Genomic DNA, 25,691 nt, shown 5'->3' on the forward strand with positions numbered 1-25,691 from the left:
GGCTCTAAGGGCTTTCCCCCCCCTCTTTCTTGGCCTGTAATAGCCTAAATTTGTTAACACAAACAAAATACAGAGCCAACTGCATTCCTTTTGGAAGGGCTTTAGCGGGTGAGATTGGGATTTCCACTGGTGAATGAAGATTTCTGAGACAACTTAGTTGATGTACAAATTTGTAAGTGGCTTGGCTTTTTGTTCTGATTTGCTGGCATTCCCTCTCTTACTTTTCCCCACAGTTTAGGAGTCTACAGCAGGAATACTTTAAGACACACAGACAAAATGAGATTAAAAAGTGTTAATAATATATCCAAGGATTGGAGGGGACAGAGGGAAGATGGACAGAAGGGACTTTTGCTTCTATAGCACCTCAGAATCAAAACATCTGTTTCCAGTTGACTCACATTCCGAAAGATGCACTAGCCCTTGATCAAACCCATCCAGTAGGTCTTGCCTGAGCTGTGGGGTTTATATCAGCATTATATATCTGGCTCATGGGCAGCCTTCACTGGCCAGGTAGCTAACAGAGCTGAGGTATTTGCTTTTCTTTATTTTATTTTAAGGATCAAGGCTGCATTTGCAAACAACGAATTACATTTCTCCAGTGTTGACAATTGCAATAGTTCTCGTGGATGCCACGTTGCTCTGGGCTTGGACGTCAGCCACTGTGCTATTGCCTCTGTGCCCATCTTTCAATTGCTGCTTATCAGCCATCCATCCATCCCTCTGATTCCCTGGCAGAGCAGCCTGGAGCAAGGCAGGCATGCTGCACTTCACTGTGCTGCAAGTGTCTTTATTTTTGTTGGCTGGGGAAAAGCTGCTGGTCTCAGTTTGTTTTAAAATATTTTGTGCTAAAGAGAGGAAAGGAAGCTGAGCTGCAGAGCCTGGGGGGCTCCATCCTCTGCTGAGCTTAACTTCTTCAGGTCAGCTGCCAACAGCTACCAACACTGTGTCTTCTAGCATCTGGTGTTGGAGGGTGATTTGGTAAAGCCCTCCATCACGCGCCTCCCTCTAAGCCCATGAGCTGTCCTCCTGATTTCAGTGAGACTATTCAAATCACTCACAAGCCTCAGCTGTAAATGGAGGTGGCAAACGGAAACAAAATGAAATATGGAGGTGTTTTCCTTTCTATATGTTGCCCACAAGAGGAATGACTTTGTTGATGCTGACAGGTCCTGCAAGCACAATATAATGCCTTAAAAACATATATCATTGAAAACCCTCTTGTTTGGTTTCTGAGGAATGAACAAATGGGTTTTCAGGCAAAAGGCTAGAATTTGCTCTCTCATTTTTTGCCATGGACCACACTCAGACTAGGATTATTCTAAGCAGCATGTGGAAGGTGTAATTGAATAGCATATTACAAGCTGAGGTCTGGCAATGTTTTTCAATTTAACTTGGGCAAAAAACCCTGTTTTTTCAGGCCAGCTGAGCAGTATCTCATCACCTTTCCTTGCACCCAGCACATACCCACAGGTGGATCAAATGGAGACTACTTCCAGGAAAGAATTCAAACTTTCATGCTGAGCAGGAGCTGAAATGTCTCCACTGCTTTTCTGCCTTGTTTAGCATATTCTCTGTGTAAACCCACACTTAAACTCTGAGCATGGTGTTGGACTGTAATAGCTGGAAAGACCTTCATACAAAAGTGCAGTTTTAAGGTCAATCATCAAATCCCAAGCATTGCAGATGGTGTGCTGGTGGCTGGATGTCATTTGGACAGATCCAAACTCCCCTTTGGCTCTCAGAAACATCCTTGTTCCCTGGCACAGCATGCTGCTTCTACAGCTTAGGGTGCTTAGGAGAGAAAATGTGTCAGGGCAAGGGCAAACAGAAAAGCCACCCAGGGCAGTCTAGTTATCCTGAAGAGAGCCCTGCACACACTTGCTTCCTCCTGCCAGTCCAGGAAAGCTTCTCTCACATTTTCCTCAGGACTGGGCCTGTGTTTGCAGTGTTGGCACAGAGGGGGTGAGGAAATGGCCCACAGAGGGTGGCCAGAAATGCACATTGTTGCTCAGCCCATGGTGGTATGTTCACCTGCTCATCACCACTGTAACCCTGGGGCTGTGCAAATGCTGCAGTGCTGATGTTGCAGGGTTTGCCTTCTTTTCTGTAAAAAAAAAAATACAGCCTGTAATGAATGCATGTGGAAGCTCCTCTGACATGCAGATCTCCGTTTCTGGGGAGGATCTGGGTTCTGTATCCCAGATCCCATGGCTCTCCTGCTGGAGGTTTGGGGAGCACCCCTTGGCTTTCTCAGTTTGTGAGCAGGGAAAGGAGAGGGGAAAGGTCTTATGAAAGACTCAAATCTGATCTGGAAATGACTGACCCATTTTTAGACCTCTGCTCTCTAAATATAGTTCTTGCCACCAGCACCTGCTCTACCAATAAAGTATCATCTGTGAGATGTCACTCACTGACATTCAGTGTCACACAGAGAAACAGGCCAAGCATTTGCCAAGCCGAGTGTTCTCTACAGGGAGGAATATAGCTACAGATCGTATGACCTGGATAATATTTGACAGGATTATGCCTCCATACATGTTTGCTCAGCACCTTGTGCACTGGAGATCCCCCAGTTTCGAGCCACAGGACATTACTGTAACCTGAGTATTATTTATGTTGGCAACTAAGAGATAGATTATGGGTGAGGAAAGAGAAAAAGAAGAAATGCCAGTGAATGGATTTGGGTGTTATGTCTTTAGCATCAAACATCTTAATATTAATATGAGACTGCACTGACCTAAACAAAGTGGAGAGATCCTCTCTCAGAAGCTTTATTTTCCATAAAGATCTTGATTTCCAGAGATCACGCATAGTTTTACACATTTTTGTGGCTCAGAATTGCTCTTTGCTGCATGACAGCTGCAGTTCCATGAGTGATGGAAGGATTTTCCTCCAGGAGAGGAGAGAGGCAGCGTAATTGTGCTGCCCATATCTAGAAGGTCACACAACTGCACAGAAGGGACAACTGCTTACCCCTGTAACCCACTCACCTCTTTCCATTCCCAAGTGGAAAGAGACCTTCCATCTCACAGTTTGGGATTGCCTGGGGCAGGTTTGGTATTTCAGCTAGCCTTTGACCACCACTCATCCCACCTCAACTGAGATATGCTGGGGGGATGCAGCTCTGGCTTAGGGTGGGGATCCCAGGTGGATTTCCCACCTGGAAATTCCCACACGGAGATTTTGGGCTCCTGTGCTGCAGTCACTACAGGTGTTTAGCAGCAGCACTGAATTTGAACCCTGCAGGAAACTGAGGGGCACAAGCACATGAAGGAGCTGGTGTATCTTAAAGCTTGGTTGTCGAAATCATCTCCTGGCCCTGTCACCACCATTGACCCCACTCAGCCACTTGCTGGACACGGGGGTATTAAGGTTACTGCTTTCTCAGCTATCATAAAGTGAAATTGTGGTTCTTGCTCTTTTTTGAAACATCTCAGCCACTGAGAGTGGGCACACAGCCTCTTTCCTCTCTCCTTTCGCTGTCCTCCATTCCCTTACCAAGCACCTGCAGTGGCTTTCAGCATGCATTCATTGTCTGCCTTTTGATTGCTGCATATATGTTCAAATTGTTATTTCCCAGCAGATGTATCACATGAAGGTACTGAATTCCCACCCTTCCCTTCCCTCCCCTCTCTCAGAGCTCTGACTCTGGTCTCACAAAAGCACCAGTTTTATTGTAACAGAGCTCAGCATTTAAGCCTCATTCTCAGATTTGTCTGTCTTAAAACAGAAGATATTATAAATATTGGCGAAGGCAAAGCAGTGAGCGTAACCTCCAAATCTCTCTTGTTCAGATCAGATGGAGCCTTCCTGCTGTAATCATTCCTCTCTCCCCCTCCTTCCCCTCCCTTCTCTCTCTTTTTGGATATGTGTTTCTCTCTGACTGTGATTCTGCAGTGGCAGAAAGGGGTCAATCTATCTGTAAAAGATGGACTCAGCCAAGCTTTTCTAGCTCTTTCCTGCTGATGGCAATTATCCGGAGGTTGGCAGCGGTCCCAGAAACCTGCAGTTCCTGCAGTCCTGCTGCTGTGAGCCTGCTCCACAAAGCCAGCATCCTAAGAGGATCACTTGGTGTGATGCCCAGGAAATGACAAACAGAAAAGGTCACACGTACTCCAAAAAGATATACTGCTCGGCAAATTTAATTGACATTGTGCAGCTTTTAAAAACGTCCCTGCAGACATTCCAGCATTTAACAGATGCAAGCAAAGAACAGAAAAATAACAGGGCTTTAGAGAAAGGGCAGAAAAAAATACATTTTGTCCCCCCAAAAGAATTTTTTCATATCCCAGCAATATCCTTTCACATGGTCTATTGGATCAGGATAATTTTTTGTTACCTCTGACCTGACAAGTGAAATCGTCCGTCCCATCCCCCAGCCCCCTTCCTTCCCTCACACACACTGCTGCTTTTTAAATCATGGAGCTTTCATTTCACAGGGTAACTGTCCTTTTTTTTCTCCCCTTGCATGTTTGCCTGTTAAAATATTGTACAGGGAAACAGCTTCCTGTCAAGGCTGGGTCTGTGCTGTGTGGAGGGTCACCATTCTGTCCTGTGTCATCTAGCCAGAGGAGGAAAATGCTCTCTGCATCAATGGGCTTTTTCTTTAACAAAAAGTAACAGGAGATCTGTGGAAATTCAAGAAGGTGTCTGATATCTAATTTGCAAGGAGTGGTGGGAAAGCAGGAGTGACCAGAGTGAATTTAGGATGAAGGCAGGTGGTCCTGGTTCAGCAGGGACTACACTCAGTAAAGATTCAGCTCTTGTTTTTTTTTTTCCATTATTTATTTCGGTCTTCTTTTGCTAAGAAAAAATTTAAAATCAATTGGACTTTGTGGCTTTGCTTTCAATTCTCAATTAGATGGATAAGAGTGGGTAAAAAAAAATAAAAGAAAATAAGTAGTATGACTACTGATGATGAAGCAGATGTGACGCAGCAGACCTGGATGCTCATCCCATTTACATCCATGCAATTTGGGATGAAAGGTATCACCTCCCCTGTGTAGTAATCACCATGATTCAGATGACCAGGATAGTAAAGAAGTGAGCTTTGAGTCCGTGGGGAACTTTGTATCCTCACATATGAGTGCCAGCAATTGTGTCAGATGAACTGCTGTGGAGAGGAGTGGTTGATGCTTCCAAAGCTTCCATGAGCTGCTATCCATACAAAGCCCCCAATCCTCCCACTTTCAGAGGTGTTGTAAAGCACCTGGTGCATCAGTAAACACTTCAGGACTGTATAAAGCAAGCAGAAATATCTCTGTGGGTTTTTCTCTGGTTATTACACATAGGAAGACTTAACTACTGTTAAGTCTAAATTGTGAGTGTGCACATGGGTAGCATCTGTGGAAACCTGTCACTTATTTGCTTGGATATAGCCAGACTTGAGCAATGTTAAAACTTCAACATAGAATCCGTGGAATAAATATTTTCTGCAGAGCAGTATGAGCAGAGAGTTTACAGAGCAACAACAGTACAGCAGCAGACTGTAGAAAACTGGAAAGGGAATAAGGACAAAGCAAATAAATTTTTCTTTGAAATGTTGCTTTTGAATAATTAAGCATACAGTTGGAAGTGACAAAATGCTCTCTGAACAGCACCTTGCTCTACCAGTCAAAGAAGATGGGGGAACATGCATTGACTTTCTTTGTAGAAGGCAAAATAACCCCATCATTGTGGTAGCTGTTGGGACCAGAGCCCAAGATTTCCAGTCCACCCTGTGCTAAAGAGCAGGTCACACTAAAATAGGGGGGCTTGGATAGTGGCAGATCCATTTCAAGTCAGCTTTTGGTGTATGTCTTCTTCAAAAGAAGATCCCATTGGGAAGCAAACATGACATTCAACTTTGTTGGCACGGAGGTGGCAAAATCCTCATTCTGAAGTAAAGCTGAATATTATAGTTTAAGGAAAGGGTAAAACACAGGTCTGGGGGAATTTTTTAGGGCTTTATTCTTTCTAATTATGAACAGGACTTGTCCATCTTTCATCTGCCTCAATGCCAGGGCAAGTGGTCAAAATACACTGGATTACAAACTTCATGTCAGTTCCCACCCCAAGCCATAGAGTGCGGGAGAAACATCAGCCTTTCCTTTGAAATATCATTTGGTACCAGTGCAACCCCAGAACAGTTTTCAGCTCTGACAAAGTCTCTTTTGGTCCAAATCTTCTGACTGTCAAGAAATGTGTGAGCTAATAAAGTGTACATAGCATTTTAATAGGATTTTGGCTTCCTCATGGATCAGGCAACTCCAGTCTGAGAGCCTGCTATCAGAAGTAGTTGAGTTTCCAACAGGCATTGTTTCTGTTAAAGGGTTTTTGCTCTTGACAAAACCAGTGTGTATTAAATGACTATACAGTGTAATATTATTGCCTGGTTTCATAACACACTCTCCTGCTACACTGGACTTCACAGAAGCAGCACAATAAAATTCAGAAGTTGATCTCCTCTGCACTGCAGACTTCTGTTGACACAATTATATTGGTCAGGGGAGACAAGAGGTGAGAGCTCTGGCTGTAGAGCAGCAATCAAGAAAAGTCTGATTGTAAAAAATGTCACAGACGCCAAAACTGAGCTTTTACCATATCACTGCTTTTGTTTCAGGATGTGGGGCAGAAGATGAAAGATATATTTTCCGTCTCCAAATTACTTAAACCTTCTAGTTCTCTGTCTGTTTGGGGGGCAAAAATCTGTGAGGCATATTGATATTTGAAATAGAAAATGTTTTATGAGTTAAAGTTAAATGTTTTATGATTTAGGTCTTCTCTCTCAAAAACCCAAAAGCTCCAATCATTTAGACCGCAGGAAACTTGCCAGCTATGGAAATATTAAGGCTTTTACTGCATGCAAGTGAGCTGTTCTGACTCCATCTGCTAAAATGGTAAATTTTTGCATAGACTTGTTTTGACTGATACCAAATCCTGAGTACTTTGTAAGGCAGTTACACATTCAAGCCTGGTGAAAAATATTCAGCTCTTGCCAGCTCTGCAAGGTGACCAGTTCATTAGAGGAAGGTGACAGGGTGGGTCTGCATGACTTATCTGCAGAGAGACAAAATTTGTAAACTTCTGCCTTGTTTTGTCAACTAAAATTATTAAAACCAAGAAGATGTTTAAGCTTTTCTGGTCATCTATGGAAAATAGGTAAAAGGGCTGAAGGAAGGGCATATACAGTCCAATGAAATAATTTTAATTTATGCACTAATATTCTGCATTTCAATGTTGGATTGATTTTATAAACCTTGCCATTAGACTTTCCTGTTTCCACTTCTTATATTAAGTGTTTGGAAATCTTAGTAGATTAAAACTTCAGGAAATAGAAAATTTCTATTTGAAGCCACTCCTTTCTTCACATGGAACATTTTGAACTAGAATAACAAAAATTTCTAGGAATAAACCCCTGTGGTGTGTCAGTGTGAGATATATCAGTGGGAACTCAAACATTATGTAGTCTCAGGAGAAACAAGAGAACACAATTTAATTAAAGTTTCTTATTTTAATTACAAAATTGTATCATTTTTTTTGTTCAATCTTTGGTAGGCAAAACCCCCATGAACTGGACTATGGCCAAGTATGATGGCTATTTCTTGCTGTTACACAATAGTTTAGGAGGAAATTGTGGAATCTTGCAGTAATTTCATGGAAGGGACCTCTGGAGGTCACCTAACCCAGCCCTCCCCTCAGAACAGGACATACTGAGCCGTTCTATTTCCAACCAAAACTGTAGAAAAGCCAGGCCAGGAATGAGGTCCTGATCAGACAGGGGAGCAGCTGTGGTGCTCCCAATTGACAGTGAAACACTCCAGTGCCATACACAGAGGTGCTTCCCAAACTGGGGGAACATCAGGGGAGCAGAGGGAGCTGCCAGGGGCCTGCAGCTTATGAGGCAGGAGCTGAGGGGTCCCAAGCCAGGAGCAGTAAAATCCAAACTTCCCTCCCCTATAAAAGAACCCTCAGGGAGCACTGGGGACCAGGAGCATTGCCAGCTGTGCAGGATAAACAAGACACAGCCTGGCAGCCAGGGCAAACCTACACAAAATCCTAAGGGCACAGGCACAGGCTGTCCCCACATGCCAAAAAATGAGCCTGCAGGGGAAAAAACATTGTCCTTGTGAACAGAGAAATTTGGCCGGAAATTATTGAATAAATGGGGAGTAAATGACCTTAGGAAGAATGTCAAAAAATTCAGGAGAACTACAAAAATGATGAGCGGTTGTACAGGAAGAAAATGAAAATGACCAAAGCCCAACTACAATTTAATCTGGTCACTATCATAAAGGACAACAAAAAATTTTTTTTGCAAACATATTAGCAGCAGTAGGAGGGCAAAGGAGAATCTCCAATTCTTTATTGGATGGCTTGGATGGACCAAGAGCATCTTGGCTTGTATCAGCTGTTTTGTGTCCAGCTGGCCCAGGGCAGGGCCTGTCCCTGTGCCGGCCCTGCTGAGGCACCTCCAGTGCTGGGGACAGCTCTGGGCCCTCAGCACAAGGGAGACACCGAGGGGCTGGAGCGTGTCCAGGGCAGGGAACGGAGCTGGGAAGGGGCTGGAGCCCCAGGAGAGGCTGAGGGAGCTGGGAAGGGGCTGAGCCTGGAGCAAAGGAGGCTCAGGGGGGCCCTTGTGGCTCTGCACAGCTCCTGACAGGAGGGGACAGCCGGGGGGGTCGGGCTGTGCTCCAGGGAACAGGGACAGGATAAAGCCTCAAGTTATCCCTGGCGAGGTTTGGATTAGATATTAGGGAAAAATTCTTCACCAAAAGGTCTGTCAAGCTCTGGCACAGCTGACCAGGGCAGTGTTGGAGTCCCCATCCCTGGAGGGATTTCAAAGCCATGTGGATGTGACACCTGGGTACATGGGTCAATGGTGGCCTTGCCAGTGTGGGAGGGAATGGTTGCACTCGATGTTTTTAGAGAGTTTTTCCAAGATAAATGATTCTGTGACTCTATGATATGACTTCAAGCCTGCCTTCCTGTCTATGACTTTTATTCTCCTAGTGTTCAGTACAGAATCTGAACACCTTCCATGGAGAACCAGCAACATAATTTTCATCTTTCTGAGATGAAAGTTCTTTTTTCTCTTTTATATATATATTTTATCTGAAAGATCTGATCATCACCCTCTTCTCTTGTTGCTGGCAGCACAAACACAAGTCCAGATGCCAGCACTATACTGCTAGTGATCACAGCTCTACATTGCAGCCTTAATAGAGGAAAAAACCCCTCAATCTACCCATTCTTTTTAATGTATATCTTGCTGCCCTTGATCTGGAAATGCTTTGCGCTCAGTCCTCACAGCTCAGTTATTTAAAATATGGTCATAGGCTCATTAAAGACAAGAAGGGACAGGACTTTGGTTTTGTGTTTTGCCTCAAAGATTCCAGTCTGCATGGAGCTTTGTAAAATAATTCTGGGACTTCTGTCAGGTTTGATTTATGACCACATGTGTCAGATGTAATTGCACTGTCACTCTATCCATTCATTACCAGTGTTTCTCTCTGCAGTGCCCTGCACCAGATCTCCAAGGGACAGAGTGACCTGAGCTTGTTTTTCCACTGAACAACAGGATTAGAGGTCCCCATTCCATTTTCACGTTTTGCAGATCAGTGACCACCCTAAATCTGAGGGGTATGGTCAGAGAGTACAAAGCTGCACAGAAAGGAGGTGCTGGGAGTACCCTTGCCCAAGTCTGCCCTGACAAACTGAACCACAGTGCCTGCTGAGAGGGCTCGGAGCAGCCCTGCGTGTGGATATGTTCTTTGTATGTAAATCTAACATACCGATAGCAACTCTGGGTTGCATTTTGTGATGCACCAATTTCACCAAGTACTGGATCTAAGATCTTTGAAAGTGTTATATTTTCCAGTAACAGGCAACTCACAGGACTCCCAGATTGGTTTTATGTAAAAAAATCTGTGTGTCCCACATTTTCTCTCCCGTACTTATCAGGAAGAAGTTTATGATCAACACACCCTTTTCTGATGAAAAGTAGAGGAGATACAATTGTGGAACTCCTCTACTGCTTCAGATATCAATGCTATAATAACTGAATTCCTAAAAACTCTGACTCTGGAGGTTTGAATTTGCAGTCAAAACACAATGTTGGTGGGTTTGTTTTCTTTTTTTTCCTTTCTTCTACTTAGCTTTGAGATTTGATCTCTTCTCAGCTTTAGATTTCTTTGCAGTCATAAATCGAAATAACTGTCAGGCTATCATGGCAGCAGGTTCATCACTGAGCAGGGACTGAAGCTCAAACAGAGAATTTAATTAACATTGGACAATATTTGTGGGATGCTTTTTTTTTGTGGGATCCAAAAATAGTGGGATTTTTCCCTCTGAAACAATTTTTCTCCTGAGAAGTTTGTTTTTTGAAGCTACAGGCCTAAATTGGAGCTCTAAATAGCTGAGTCCTTAAGTACATTTTGTACCTCAGATGAATTTCACATAGTTTAATCCCAGGTAAGCATCATAAATGTCACAAATTTATAGAGTAGTTCAGGTTGGAATGGAAACTCTGTAGGTTCACCTGTCCAATCTCTTGATCAGAGCAAGTTATGCTTCAAAGTTAGATCCAGCACATCAGGGTCTGGTTCAGCCTAGTCCTAAAAATCTCTGAGGAAGAACTGCATAACTGCTTCTGTTTATTTCCATGCACAGAGTGTAAAAGATTTTCTCATGTCCAGTGGATTTTTCCTTTGCTGCATCTGGTGCAGTCTGAGGAGAGCCCAGATCTTTCATACCAAAAGTCCTCTTTGGTAGTTAAAGACTGTAACTGGATTCCACTTTAGCCTTAAGACTTACCTCACATTTTTGTTTACATGCAAAATAAAAGGTCCCCAGAAGCAGGGGGAGAAAGGTGGGTTCCTGAGGTATGCTACTTCATTTTGGTTTTGGGTTTGGTTTTTTGTCATTCCACCCACCCCCAGTTTTAAAATGCTTTTGGGCATTATGTTGAAACACCCAACCTAAACTTCCTCTTTTGAGCCATCTGAATTCTTTGTTATTTCACACAAAGTGAAACAGGAGAGTCTGGGATCACTGTACAAGCAAATTCTGTCCACCTCTAGAGATGTGAACCTCTAGAGATGTCAACCTCTAGAGGTGTGAAACAGTCTGGATGAAATGACATAGGAGTTGGGTGTCAATGATCCTTGAGAGTCCATTCCAACTCAGGCTATTCTATGAAAAGCAAAATTTTTGTTTCTTGCAAAAAAATTCTGCTCATGCCACTCACATCCTACTTGTCAGAGGTGTAGAGACATTTAGTTGTCCATCCTGTGAAATCTTTCAATATTAAAGATGTTCAGTATCTAGTTCTGGGACACCCACGAAGATGAAAACGAAGAATAAACCATGAACTATATACATTTATACAAAAAAACCACAACAATCCTAGAAACATCAAGCCTTGGATAAATTGAAAAGCAAAAATTCGGAACTGAGGAAAGGATGAAATTCTGGCATCAGGTTGTGCAACTCCTCACCACAAGATGTCTTTGGGGCCAAGAAATCAGTGAGGTCTCCTCAAGGAACAGGATATTCAGAATGATCAAGGAATGCAAGACTTCATGGTTCAGAGTTAAGACTAATGTGTAGCTGTCCTGATTTAGGACGAAATTCTCACTGAGAACAAATTAGCCAACATCTGCCTTTACAGACTTAGTTCACATTCCTTAGAGGCATCTGACCCAGATTGTTGCTGGGGACTGGATGCTCCCTAGCTAGTCCATGTGTCTGATCCAGTCCGGCACTTCCTACTTTGCTATGGATCTCAGTTGGTTTTTTTATTTTTTTTTTCCTTTTTTTAACCAGTGCTAAAACATAACCAGAGAAAAACAATTAGCTGTTCTCCTTGCCCCTGAAGATCTGATTTTATGAACAGAACTGTGGAGGTAAAGAAAAGGCAGAACCATCCTGCACCGTGATTTCTCTGGAGCTAGAATTCTCCAGGACATGTGGCCACTGCCATTTTCCTCCGCTGTTTCAGCCATCCTGGTAGCTGTGCAGCCAACACACTCCAAAATAGTGCATTTACCACCGTCCTCTGTGCACACCCACACAGTCTTTCCCTGTTCTCTTGCCTAATTGTCTTGATTTCCCTGACTGCAAAGGAAGCCCAGCTCACAGGTTTCAAACCCCACGGAATTCTGCTGTCTTGGAGAGAGTGACAAGCACCCACAGCACCATTCCTCCTCCTACTGCATCACCCACCACTCCCTCATTTCATCTTTGTTTCTGGTAGGCTGCAAAAAGCTCTGGGATTCACCACAGCTCCAATGTGCATGCAGATTATTTTCACCTAATCTCCAGCATTGTGTTAATTTTAGTTCTTCCTGCTGTGGATTTAAATCACTGGGGCAATATTGCTCTCCATGTAACTCTAAGTCTATGGGAATGCAGAATAGATTAAGTGGGTATACTATTTTTATATCTTAAAGATCATTGTTCTTTTAAATATCACGTGAGTTCTAAATATTTAACTGAAGATGATTGATATGTCTATTTTCCATACAGTATAAAACAGCTTAATGGAGTCATAAGATTTCTGCCGACACATTACAGGATTTGGAATCTAAGTAACTCTTAGATTACTGGCATCCATACCTCCCACCACAAATGATCAAATATTGTGGTGGCAGCTATGACATAAATCACAGGAGTATCTCTCTCTATCTATCATTGCTATAACCAGGTTCCAGGAAAAGGAAAACACTATCTACAAGCAGGTGAAATCCACACCATTTATACTCTGAGGTTTCAGGCCCCAAAGTTTAATTGCAATGGCAATATTGCACCACACAATAATTTGTTCAGAACTGAAAAAAACCCACTCGTATTTTGCTTTTGAAGACACCCTTCAATGCCCACATCTCTCTGTGTCTGGTTGAGGCTGACCCAATGCTAGAAATACTCAACTGTGTTGAATCTTCCCCATCAGCTCTACTAGACAATGATTATATTCAGGAAGGTGATGCACTTAAAACTCGAGACTTTCAGGTAACCTGAGGTTTTAGACACCCTTATTCTTTCAGATATTTTTTGGCGCCACATTAGGATGGGCTTTTCATCAGTAGGGAGGTGTTGAGGTCAGGGTATTTCTCCAAAGAGAGGGGTAGACTAGATAACTCTACTCATGTTTTTTAGACCAGATGACTCTACTCAGGTTTTTTTAGGTTTCATCAGCAAAATTCCAGGTTGCTGCTCCTCACAGCTATTCTTAAACATCTCTTTTCTTGAACTGATAACTATTCACCTGAAATGGTCTATGAGCCTTGTCTTACATAGAAAAAAACCCACAGTGGAAAGCTACAAGAAATTCCCTTAAAGAGCAAGTTTGTCTTCTCTTGCTTCTACAAACTCTACGAACACTCTACAAATATTGACATACAATCAAAAGCTCAACATTTACAAATTTAAATCCAAGTTGAGGTCTCAAATGCAGCAGCGCTGGTGAAATAGCTCTTGACTCTCCTCAGGGTTGACAGCATGAGGCTGCTCACTACATGGAGAAGTAGAGATCAAATCTCCAAACAGGAGCTGCCACCACTGCCTTGTTGTACTCCCACAACCTTGATGTGTCTCCTGTTGACCCCTCTGCTCTCTGAAAAGGGCTCCTGAGGGCAGACCATGTCCCTGACCAATATCTGTGAGCCACAGCACTGCTGGGGGACCTCACTCAAAGTGCTTCAAACTCTGACCGAGCTGCCAGCAAACCCTGTGGGAGGAGAGGAGTCACACCAAAGAACATAAAGACTGTTTGAAAAGGATTCAGACATTGATTTTGACACAGGAGAAGAGCCTGTCTCTGACTCATCCTAAATTACAGGGAGTAATGTCAAGAATGGTTTAGCCACATCGTGTACTCTATTCTGCTGGGACAGAACCACTCTGCTCATTGTGAGTTTGACACCACCTGAGTCATTAGCAGTGGTTTTCATGGATGAACCCATTTCAAGCCCCAAAATATAAAAGTTCTCTGCATGAAGTGTCTGTGAGAATTCCTCCAGTAATTTCACATTTGGATTCAATAGCTGAAATGAATTATGAAATTCTCTACACTGTCACATATTAAGAAGGAACTGTGAAATGCTGATAAGATGTTGAAATGAAGGCAAGGGGATTAAAAGGTCATTCTGCTGCACTTTTTCATCTGGTGAGGATTTCAGACTGAGCTAATTACCATAGTACCTGAACATTTAATAGACTCTGCCAAATTTGTTAGTGATCTCAGTAATAAGCTGAGTACACAAACATCTCTTTAAGGTCTCAAAACATCTTCAACACACAGGTGAAAACAGGGCTAATGGGTCCAGTCCACAGTGGACTGGAAGATTCATGTTTAATTTCTTAAATAAATGACCCGTTGAGAATTTTCTCGTTATCTTCTCAGCTTGGCTCAGGAGGCAAAGCACACATCCAAGTGTGCACTGAGCACAGTCAGTGCAGCTGGGTCTCTGGGAGCTACTGCAGTACCAGGAACAATTTATTCCATCATTCCTAAGCTAGAGGAGCTGGGGATGACTGATGAAAACACATCAGCAGGGTTTTGGGCTTGAGGAAGAAGTGCTAAATTGTCTTGGTTTTTTACTTTCTCCATTCACCTGCTTTCAATCTATAAAGAGGACATGACTACTCAGCAAAAAAATAAAATTTAGTTTAAAAAATCAGAAAAAAATCAGCCAAACAAAAAAACAATTGATAGAGAAAAGCTGATTTTTTTTATCTTGAGTTTTGACTACTAGTACAGTGTTAGTACAATATTCACCAGCAAACAAGCTAATTTATAGAAATAGAGCCTCAGAAGCTTTGAAATTGTTGCTTTTATACCTTTCTTCACCAATAAGGATTATGATTTTGCAAGCTGGTTACGCACCTATAACATTTATTTTATTCTAAATGAGGGGATCAGCCATTTGTGAAAGAAGGAACGACCATTTTGTGTATTTACACAAAGCCCTGTACAGATACCTGTGTTTCAATTATATCCTCACTGTGGTGCCCTGAGTGGTCAGATGAGAAAATATTTGTCTTGTTTCTTGTGTTTTGACATGAAATACCACCCTCATTTGAGGACTGTTTATGGGTTTACACGGTATTCAGGGGAAGATTCTCAAGAAAAAATATTATGGAGGAGCTGTCTACAAACCCACAGATCCAAAAGTCAGGTGATGGCACCTATTTATTTATTCATGTGATGGGGTATATAATTATAAGACTGTGTGAATTGCACCGTAAGGGACAAAAAGAAGCAATTTCAAATCAACAAATGCTCCCTTCAGTTTGTGCCATGGCACATGCCATATTTTTTATGCATTTTATCCTGCATTTGTCCCTTTATTAATCTTCATTACATTTCATATTGTAGCACCTCCAATATTCTCTGAGCTGCCCACACTGATTTATGTGTTCCTCAGGATCTGATCCAAGTAGTAGGTTTTTCTTATATTTTGAGAGACGTGTATTAACACAGATGCAAAATTGATATTAAATTAATCCTCTTTGTTGCAATTAAAAATCTCATAGCATAAAGCTTTGGACAAGAATATTATAAAGTGAAAGGGAATACATAAGGGCCAGCCCAGGACCTCTTCCACAAGTGGCTGATCCACATTTTTTTTGCTGAATTCTTTAGTACATTATCAGGACCAGAGTGTATTTAGTGCATACAGACAGGGCTCATGATTTTAGCCCCGGCCCCATGTTTTTGTAAGAGAACTGGTGAAACATTTCTTTATGAAAGAGCAGATTCATGGTTTCAGCTGTTAGCTTTCCTGTGAGTGCATGACCTATAACCTGGGCTGTTGGAAAATTATTTCAAATAAAATAGAGAATCTATTATACTTAGCAATTTTCAATGACTGAAGCCAGTGATTGGCTGAGGATCTTGATTATTTTTGCACTGACACTACTTATTTATGAGCTGTAATTTTGTTTTTTGACAAGAATTAACTTTTCTGTATTATTCATGCTGATATTCATAGAAAATTTTTTTAACTAGTACCTGCTGCTTCCACAATGAAGATTTTCACAGGGAGGAGAAAGCATAACAAAATAATTCTCTCTCCTTTTTTATTTTTCTTTTTCCTGTAGGATTGGAACAAAACCCCCAACATTTTTCTTTCAAAGGAAACCTGAGACTTTATGTATTCAACACACTGTGTGGAACTATTTCCGAGCTTTGGGTCACGAATGGCTTCTTTCCATTAAAAGTAATGCTGTTATTCCTGGCGATGTGAGCCTGCTCGGTTTTGCTCACAAGTAGAATCTGCCTGTACATATAAATCAGTGCCTGCAGCTTCAGCAGAACAGAGGAAGAGGAGGCACAGCTCACCTCAAACTTCCAAGATGTACTGGCAATTTACTTTAGCACCGTACATGCTGAGATTTCTGTAGCTGTTTTAGTTCTGTTGAACTCAGGCTTAAATTGAAGGATGCAGTTTTGAAACCTGGCCTTGGGGGACTCAGAGGTGAAATTGTGGGGAGAGCAGCTCATGAACAGATGTCAGGCTGGGATCTGCTGGGAAATGCACCCTAGCCCAGAAATGCACAGCTAGCTCTGACTTGACCAGCCCCATCATTCCCATCGTATCTGTGAACCCCTTTGTGCCCACCTCTAATCAGAGCTTGGCATGTGCAGAGGTGAAAGTGGCCTCATTCATTCCTCGGTGCTCTTACTTTTAATTTTAAGAAACTGCAAACACAAACTCTACCCCGTGCCAAAGCTGTCAGGGTCTGCCATGACACAAAGGATGGATCTAATCTGCCGTCTCCACCAAGGCTTGAAACACCCCATGGCTGGGAAGGGTTTGCAGCATTTGGCTTTTTGCCCAGAAAATCAGACCCTCCAAAAGGTCATGCACATACACACACACACACACACGCACACGCAGACTTACAGAGGTGCCTCATGGCAAAAGGAGATGGTTAAAAAGCTTATTTTCTGAAAGGTTAATTGACTTTAGGGAGACCTTCATCTGAGGACAGCCCCTTGTGCTGATTGCCTCTGTTCGTGATTTGGTTGGAGAGGAATGGATTTTGCACTCAAATAATCAGGCATCAAGGAGGAGTGCAACACATGGGAGAGCTGATTTATGTCACCTGGACGTAACAAGTGGCGGGCAGGGCTCAGAACATCCTGTGGGGTGCTCTGGACACATCACACACTCTGCTGATATCAGTAAGGGGTATTAAGTACTGCGCACCTTTGAAAATTAGAATCTCTGTGTAGGTTGTGAAATACAGACTTGGGGGCTCTGATTCAAGACTCACAGTCAAGATTATTCAAAATATACAGAAACCCAGTTATTACAGATTTTCAGTGAAGCATTGGTACCCTTGAAAATCTGAGTCCTGAAATTTACCAGGGAAATTTATGGAGGTGTGAGTATAGTAAAATATTAAATCATAGGTCACAATTAAATTACAATTAAGTCTCAGTTCCTAAGCAGATTTTAGGAGAAGTGGTCTACATGTACATATTGGTTTCTAGATACAAAGAAACCCTGAAAACTTATCTTTCCATACTGCCTTTTTGATGGAACTTAGTATCCCCTTTTTATTTGGTACCTTTTTCATTTGAAATGGGACACATCCGTGCACTGATTTAATTTAAGCAGTCACTTGCTTCCCCTGAGTTCCCTCCTTTTTCTGACAAAGAAGAAGAGGATGGTGAGAAGAGGGGTGGGTTGTGTGCAGGAGGAGAAGCCCTTCAGGAGGCTTTTGCAGGTCCTTGCCTTGGCCCAGAGCTGCACTGACCGCTCTGGGATTTCCAGATCAGAGCAGGGCCTTGCTCACACAGCCTGGGAAAAGCAAGCCTGGGCAGTATCCTCACAGATGTGTGCGTCAGTGCTGTCGACAAGGAGTCAACACTTGACTATTTCAGTCTTTTGGCCGTAGGGAAAATTAAAATCATGAAAAGCCAGGGTCTAAGAGGAAGCACTAAAGATTCACATGCAGCTTTAAGGAGCAATGATTAGTTGTTATTTATATTGTAGCAGTACCTGGAGATCTCAGCTGGACTCGGGGTCTTGTTTTTCTGGCTGGTCTCCACTTCCTCTCTTGTGTTTCTCACAAAATACACCTTTCCCTATTACCCAAGCACTACTGAGAACTACTGAGAATACATTTGATTGTGGCCAAAACCTACTCCTCCAGAAAGCCAATCCTGGCCACCATCTTATCAGCCCCATATAATTTGTTTAGTTTTAAGGTTTCATCCTATCTGCAGATGGGCTAACAATTTACAAGGTCCAGTGATTATAACCTAGAATATTTCCAACAAACTTCTTTGCTTCTAAAGGGCGGTAGAAGAAGAAAATAAATGGAAAAAACATCAGCTTGAAATTTGTCCTCCAAGGACCATATTAAAATTTATAGATTAAAAAAAATTATATCATGTATCATAATGAAGCCAAATCAGCAGTTTTGGCCTTGCTTCTCTAAGCAGAAAGGCTTTGCTGTCTGACTTCTCCTTGGCTGCCTTTCTAGGCCTGAAATTCACAGCTGCATTGAAGCGGAGCAAGTCCAATAATGCCATTTGTTTTTCACTTAAAAAAAAAAAAAAGGAAAAAAGGAAAAAGAGAAAGAGGGACATATAAAGGGATCATAGAAGAAGGAGGCCATTAGCAGACCTTTAGTCTGACCATGGCTAGAAGTGCAGATGGTTCAGGGGAACACAGCCAACTTGGCGTTTATATAAGCTATCTTGTATCTCCCTCTTTTTTCCCTACACTGGCACAGATTGATTAAGAGGTCAAATAAAGGCTGCTCCAGTGTGAGAGTGTGCACGATGTATGACAAAAAATCCTGTCTCACAGTCCAGGGTTTCTAAACAACATAAAAGACAAATCAATGTATAAACTAATTCTCAGCCCGTTTAAGTCTTTTCTTCCTGAAAGCCATATGGACCTCTCACTCTCTCTATTTTTTTTTTCTTTTTTCTTTTCTTTTTATCTTTTCAAATGTCCCAGTGACAAAGTGGTAAGTGAAGACAAGTGGTGGAATGTGAATATAAGGAGGTAGAATAGGAAAGTCCCCTTTAATAAAGCAGGCGAAAATTACTCCATATTCAATAGACAAGAAACATTCTCGAACAAATGTCTCTTCTGAATTATAAGCAAGAAAAGGAAAAACAAAAAAAAGAGTGCAAAGGTCATTTAACTGGCAGCTTCCGTTGTGGCAGTCTGCCTCCTGCACTGCCTAGCCCTTTGGTACAGGGGCTCTGCATGTACCTCCTTTGCACGGAGCTGAGTCTGTAAAAGAGAATTGGAATTTGGAGATGCCTTCTGCAATAACAAAAGTAATGATCTTCATATGAATTTAGACATGTGGGATTTTGATGGTGTTTAAATATATTTCAATTTCTTTTGGGATACAGAATATTTGGACACCTAACTGGTGCCCAAACCACAGATTCCTGACGCAGAGACCCTCTCCAGGCATTGTCTGACTCCTGGATGGAGATCATCCCCCCCTGAACTCCACAACCTTAAAGGGATTCAGCATCTGAAAACTGGGCTAAGCCATGAGCTTTATGAAAGGCAGGAGCCCACCCCTAAGCAGCTCTGAAGGCTGGGCTCTGAAGTGAGGCTCAGGTTGCAACAGCTCAAGCGGGCTAACTGAACTCCTGCCTGCGCTTTTAATGCCTAATTACCCCAGGTGCCACGGGGGTGGATGCATTGAAAACAGATGGAGAGGTATTCCTGAGCATCTGAAGATAAGCAGATCAGTTAGGCCAGGTTCTGTGGATCTTGTTTGAATAGTTAATCACAGGAACGCGGAGATGAAGAGAACCACATGGGTCACTGAGCTCAGGTCTGTGAAATTTTCTCATTATAATTTACAACCTGGAGAGTATCAAGAGTGTGCCAGGTGCTTCATATAGTCAAACAGTCTGACAAGCTGGTATTTATTGTGGAGCCAAAGGAGGTCTGTTTGTTTTATGAATCAAGGTTGTTATTATTTTTTATTTTGAGACTGGGAGGCTGCTAATCATTTTGTTTACACTGTACTTTGTGAGGGGATATTGTTGTTCACCTCTGTTACTGTTGACTCTGCATCATGGCCTAGCATTATAATTTAAGAACTGTGACTTTTAAAGCCTTATTTGTAACTACTGAGTGGCCTTTGAATGTATTTTTACTTTGGGTTATTTAGACACAGCTACGCACACACATGTAGATACTGGAAATCAGTAAAAATTACAAATATGTGTCAGATATCCTTAGACCACCCTGTGGTCCCAAAATTTGGGCATGGTTTAAATATTTACATGCATATAGGATAAAAAATCCTTGAAAATCCACTCAAAAGAGAAAATTACTTATTAACCAAAGCAACTGATCATCATTTTTCCAGAAATGAAAGCAGAAGACAACAGAAACACTTTTTTTTTAGTTGGAATTATTGATGCAGTTTAATTATTTTGAGTGTGCACTAAAGAATTAACATCAGCCTGATGTTAAAATTTATAACCAAAATTCTTATTTACTGAGTATGAGTTTAAATGACAAAACCACATTGTTATGTCTGCTTTAAGGAAAAGTCTGTCAGGGAGTTTGACATATTGGTACAAGTTTCCCTATAAATATCCCAGAAAAAGAAAGTGTAGATGATTTTAGAAGCATTTATTGGACTATAAAAAGTGAAGATTATGAATAGGTCAATATTTTTTGAAAGGTGTTAATATAAAACAGTGCTAAAAGATTCAGAAATGATAAGTAGATATTTTAAGCTTGTTGCTGACAGAAAGTGACATCTGATAAAGATGGAGATAGAAATATCAATAAAAGATGTTACCTACATTATACCATCCATTTATTTGTTTGAGTTGGTAACAATTAGATTATTGACAGTAAATAATTTTGTAGCCCTTGGTAAATTATTTATGGGCATGCCCTTAAAAAATGCCTTTATTTATATGATTTTTCATTCTCATACATAAAGTGCCCAACATGTTCACTGAGCAATTTTTGTCTACTAATGAAAAACCTCTGAAATCTGGCCAAGAATAACAAATTTAAATCAGCGAAAATAACTTTGTAGCCACCAATATGATCAGATGAGCTAAACTTCTGAAAATAGAGACAGAATGGTAAAACCCAGGGCTTGGTAGGATGATTCTTGCAGCATGAAAGTTTTCACGTGTACTTACAGATAGCCAGTGTGAGACAGGAAGGATTTAAAGGTAATTTGGCACAGGTACTAAAGTTTTCCACAACTCAGCATCACTGGAAAAGTCCAACCTACTATTCAAAGCTATCTTAGGAAACCCTCAGAAGTAATTCTTGGACATACAGCTGAAAACACAAGTCCTCATGCATGAGCAGAAATGAATTTTCCAGGCAATAATTTACAACAGTGGGCCAGAGGATGACAGTAGATAGGCAGGCATCTGCCACACATAAATACAAAATGAGCTGGACCTGAGCTGCTCTGCTAAGACTTCCAGTGTGTGAGGACACTTTATTACAAGAAACAAATCCAGAAGACATCCTGAAAACTCAGAGATTCCTGTTATCCCTCCCTCCAGGAGCAGTCCAGATCTCTTGTGGTGGGACAGGCAGCCTAATGGGCTGTTACTTAGCTTTTTCAAGTATCCAGCACATTAAGCCATGATGTACTACGAGCTTGTAAATGACAGATTGTTCATTACAGGGCTTCAGAGAAGTTAATAATCAAGATAATGGACCACAAGTCACAAGCGTCTCCTCTATACCACTCTTTCACTTTTATAGACCTGTATAAACTTAACACATCAAACTCTTGTACTGCACAGTCAAGTGGGAGAATCAATTAAGCTGGTTGAGAGGTTTTGCAGTGAAAACTGAAGGAAAAGTTTATCCAGCACACTCCCCTGCCTTTGTCAGACTTCCAGAGGGCTGGAGAAGGAAAATCAGCTTCTTCACACAGAATATCTTACAAGATTTTGAAGATAGAGGCACTTGGCTATTTAACCCTTTTGTTGTAAGATGTCTGAATCTAGTAGATTGAAACGAAAATGAAAAAAGTGACATGGAAAAATTCCAGCATGAAAAAAGCTGAGTGTTTCAGAGAAGTGACTGTAGCGGTTACTTAACAGGTAAAAAGACCTGTTTGCTAAGGACAATCAGAAAGGTTCCTATCCATTGCCACATCTTCATTCTCCTTTTCTACCACTACAGCGGAGTGAAAAATCAGTCTCCATTACTCATTATTCACAATTAATCTAATTATTACTTGAGAATCATCAAAGGAAATAAAAGGAACATCATAGGTTGCAACACCAGAGACAGTTACTAAGACTTTCTGCAGGTTTCCCTGTAGATGCCACAATTTTTTCCTGAGGCAACCATACAGAAAACATGGAAATCCCTCAGGAATGCAAATATTGAGATGGATGATAGGAAAATGTCCAGTCTTGCCACATAACCACCAAGAGTGGTTCTGTTCTTGACATGTACATGTTCACAAGACTGGATGGCTTCTCACACAGGTTTTGCGTGTGTCATTTCCTATAAAGTTACAAAAAACCTTTTCCTTTGTTAAGAGGAGAGGACTGTGTCCACTGTTCCATGCAGTGGAATTGATTTTAGGAAAAACTTCCTCTCTGAAAGAGTGGTCAAGCGTTGGAATAGGAAAGTGATAGAATCCTCACCCCGGGAAGTATCCAAAAAAGCATGGGGTGTGGCTCTTGAGGACATGGTTTATCAGTGAATATGGCATGGCAGGGTTAAAGCTGGACTCCATCATCTTAGGGGTCTTTTCCAACCTTAACAATTCTATCATTCTAGGATGTACAATTCAAAATTTGTAGGTTATCCAGGACAGCTTCTGGACCCCTTATGAGTCACCTCCAGCTAAGGATATTCTATAATTTTTACTTAAAACACAGGTGGGCAGGATATGACAGGGAAGTTCTATAGAGACAAAATGTGGCTTTCACTTAATTTAAGACAAATTGGTCTAGGAGTGATTCAGGGTATTGCTAAAATTCTGGCTGGGTAGTGTGTTATACCAGCCTACTTTTAACTTTATATTTGTTAAAGAAAATATGTTAAAATATGAGTTAGTGTGCTATTTTAAACTCATATATTTTGAGCATATGAAAATGGTCTGTGCCTTAGATGGACCGAGGCCTTTTGTCATCAAAGAAACACTTTTTCAATCTCTGTTGGTGTTCTGTATTTTTTTGATATAGGAAAAACCTCAAATATTTAATATATTTGGAAAATTCTTCCTAGTAAACCTTGGCATTTCTTGACAGAACTTTTGGGTCCAAATTGACCCCACCAGTTTTTAAGCATTTATGTGATCTTCCTAGTTCTTCAAGCTCAGGGTTTTGTTCCTAGACTGGAGAGAGCAAGAGGACTGCATCTAGAAACTGCATTTCAGCTGAGATCTCCTTTTATTCTGTTTCTGAATCTGGAAATATGTTTTGGGACAAGGACATGGAATACATGCAGGGAAAACAACACACACTGTGGTCTTTCATATGGCAAACACTGCCCTTTATGGCTATATTACAGATTCAAGGTTTTGCCACCAACACTAGAATGGAAATCGGGCATTTTATTACAAGTGAAAAACTGCAGCATTTTTTTAAAACAAAAAACCCAGCCCAGAAAATAAAATATCTTTCCACATGAAACCTAAACTTCCTGGGTAGTGTGGATGAAAGGAAAGTAAATTTTTCTTTTTTCATAAAGAGTACCTCTTAAAATAATTTCAACTATTTATGCAATTCTTCTACAAGTTGGTTGAAGGTTATTGGATGAGATGGAAAATAAACTGCTTTTTTAAAATGCATATGTTGAATAACAATTAATATCAAAATTGCCAGCTTGACCTTCTAGACCAATTTGGTCTGGAGTGAATGGAATAGTTACCAACAGAGAGATTTCCTTGCCTTCCTAAGCCCCATGATGCTGCTTAGAGACTTTCAAACCAACTTCATCCTTGCTGTTTTTGAGCACTTTATCCAGCAGTATCCAGTTTTAGGCTCTTCCAGATACATGAAAGGACGGCTGGTATTGCTGATCTCCCTGTTTATCCTCCTGCTATTAAATTCATTATATTCTAATGAATTCATCTTAAACTGAAGCTGCTTGGGAGCTGTGCTGTTGTTGCTGTCAGTGTAAGTCAATGCTGCTCTCATCTGAAGGCTCTGATGTGTAAATTACTTGCTACCAGTGCTCTGACTTTATGTGTAGGCTGGGACTGTCAAATGCTGGACAGGCACACTAGCAACCTAAATTTTACTGAGTCCAGAGTTAGAAATAAAAAGATCATGCATAAATAGAGTGCAGACTGTCAGCCTAATACAGTCTATGGTAACAAAATTCTGGCTCTCCTCTTTTTATATCCAAGAAGAGCTAAATAGCAAGGAAAATCCAGTAAGTAATGCAAGCAATTATATCTGTTTTCCTGCAGATAATTTATGTGTTATAACAATGCAGGAAGGCTACCATCCCTGCTTGTAATCACAGGCTGAGGCTATTTTATAAACAGTGAAACCACCCATTGCTGTTGTCCATCATTTATTACTCGCCTAATAAATACTTCAATTACATTTAATAAATAATGTATTCAGGCTCAGTGAAGTGATAATTCTTTGAATTAATTATTAAATTCATGCAAAAAGGTTTTATTGCAAGCACTACTAAAGGAAATTTCTGTCTTTAATCTAAAGTGATTATTCATTATGTGCAGTAAAAGGCTCCATTTGCATATTATTAGTGAGGCAACCTTTAGCCTTTCTGGCAACAATAAAGATGCATCTTGATGTTGCTGTGCATTAATGTTCTAGGTTAGCCTTCCAAAACTAAAGTGATGATAAGCAATATGTAATAAAGTCTTTGTTTATGGCCTTCTACCAGCTGTTTTCTGATATCTCAAATATACTACAATGACAAAATGTCCAGTAAATGTATTACAGCAAGTTGTTAAAAGGTGTTGCCTGCAGATGGTTAGTTGATGGGAAACAGTAAAAGTGGAACCAATTAATGCCCTGGAGATCTGAGCAGTAAATTTGTCTCAAGCAGACTTTTTAAAAGACCTCTCTTTGATGGTCTCCCATGTGCTACCCTGTTCTTGCTGCTGCCCTTGCCTGCCACGCAGCAGAGACTCTGGGAGCTGGCCATGCACTTTGGCAGGGCTCAATTCCCCAGACAGCAGAATTTTCCTGTCTTGAGCAACTCTCAGTACCTACATAAGGAATTCCCAACACTACCCTGTACCTGCCCTAGCCTGGATGTCATAGTGAGGGACAACTTGCTGTGGAGGGAAGTCTCAGTGATTTTCATTGAGAGAAACCAGGGTGGCTTCTCTTTTAATCTTTGTTACTTCTTAAATCCCTAAAGCAAAAATTCACAGGAATCCTTAAAGGAAAAATGACCCAGGTTAGTGAGCCTGTAGGTCCTGGTTCAGAGCTGTGGAGTTTGGCAGCTCCTGACTGGGAAGACCCATCCCGTGGAGCTGAGCTGACAGCCTGGTGCAGGCTGAGCTGTCAGTGCCACTGATTCACAACATTCCCTGAAATCAATCCTGAAAGTCAGCCTGAGAGGCTCCAATGAGCACATCTGGCCAGGAGCTGGCTGCACCAGCTGGATTCTCCAGGTCCTCATCCGTCAGCCCTTCATCCATGAATCCTTCTGAGACCCGACTGCTGGGATCTTGGATATGTGTGTAGCCCAGGATCCTGTTTTTGCAGGGAAGCCCTG

At 41.5% G+C, this 25,691-nt stretch overlaps 1 protein-coding gene across 6 annotated transcripts in view; it reads right to left on the reverse strand.

Moving 5' to 3' along the window:
* Nucleotides 1-25,691, reverse strand: part of LOC134431987 (urea transporter 2-like) — a 302,495-nt gene that overhangs the window by 126,480 nt on the left and 150,324 nt on the right. For 2 of the 6 annotated variants that reach the window (XM_063180297.1, XM_063180298.1), the window contains exon 3: nucleotides 2,032-2,104. The exons of the other annotated variants lie outside the window; for them this stretch is intronic. The gene's annotated coding sequence lies outside the window, so the exon portion shown is untranslated. The remainder of the gene's footprint in view (nucleotides 1-2,031; nucleotides 2,105-25,691) is intronic. 6 annotated transcript variants of the gene reach the window in all.

This window comes from Melospiza melodia, chromosome Z, assembly GCF_035770615.1.
Source record: "Melospiza melodia melodia isolate bMelMel2 chromosome Z, bMelMel2.pri, whole genome shotgun sequence".
In the NCBI taxonomy this organism is placed as follows: domain Eukaryota; kingdom Metazoa; phylum Chordata; class Aves; order Passeriformes; family Passerellidae; genus Melospiza; species Melospiza melodia.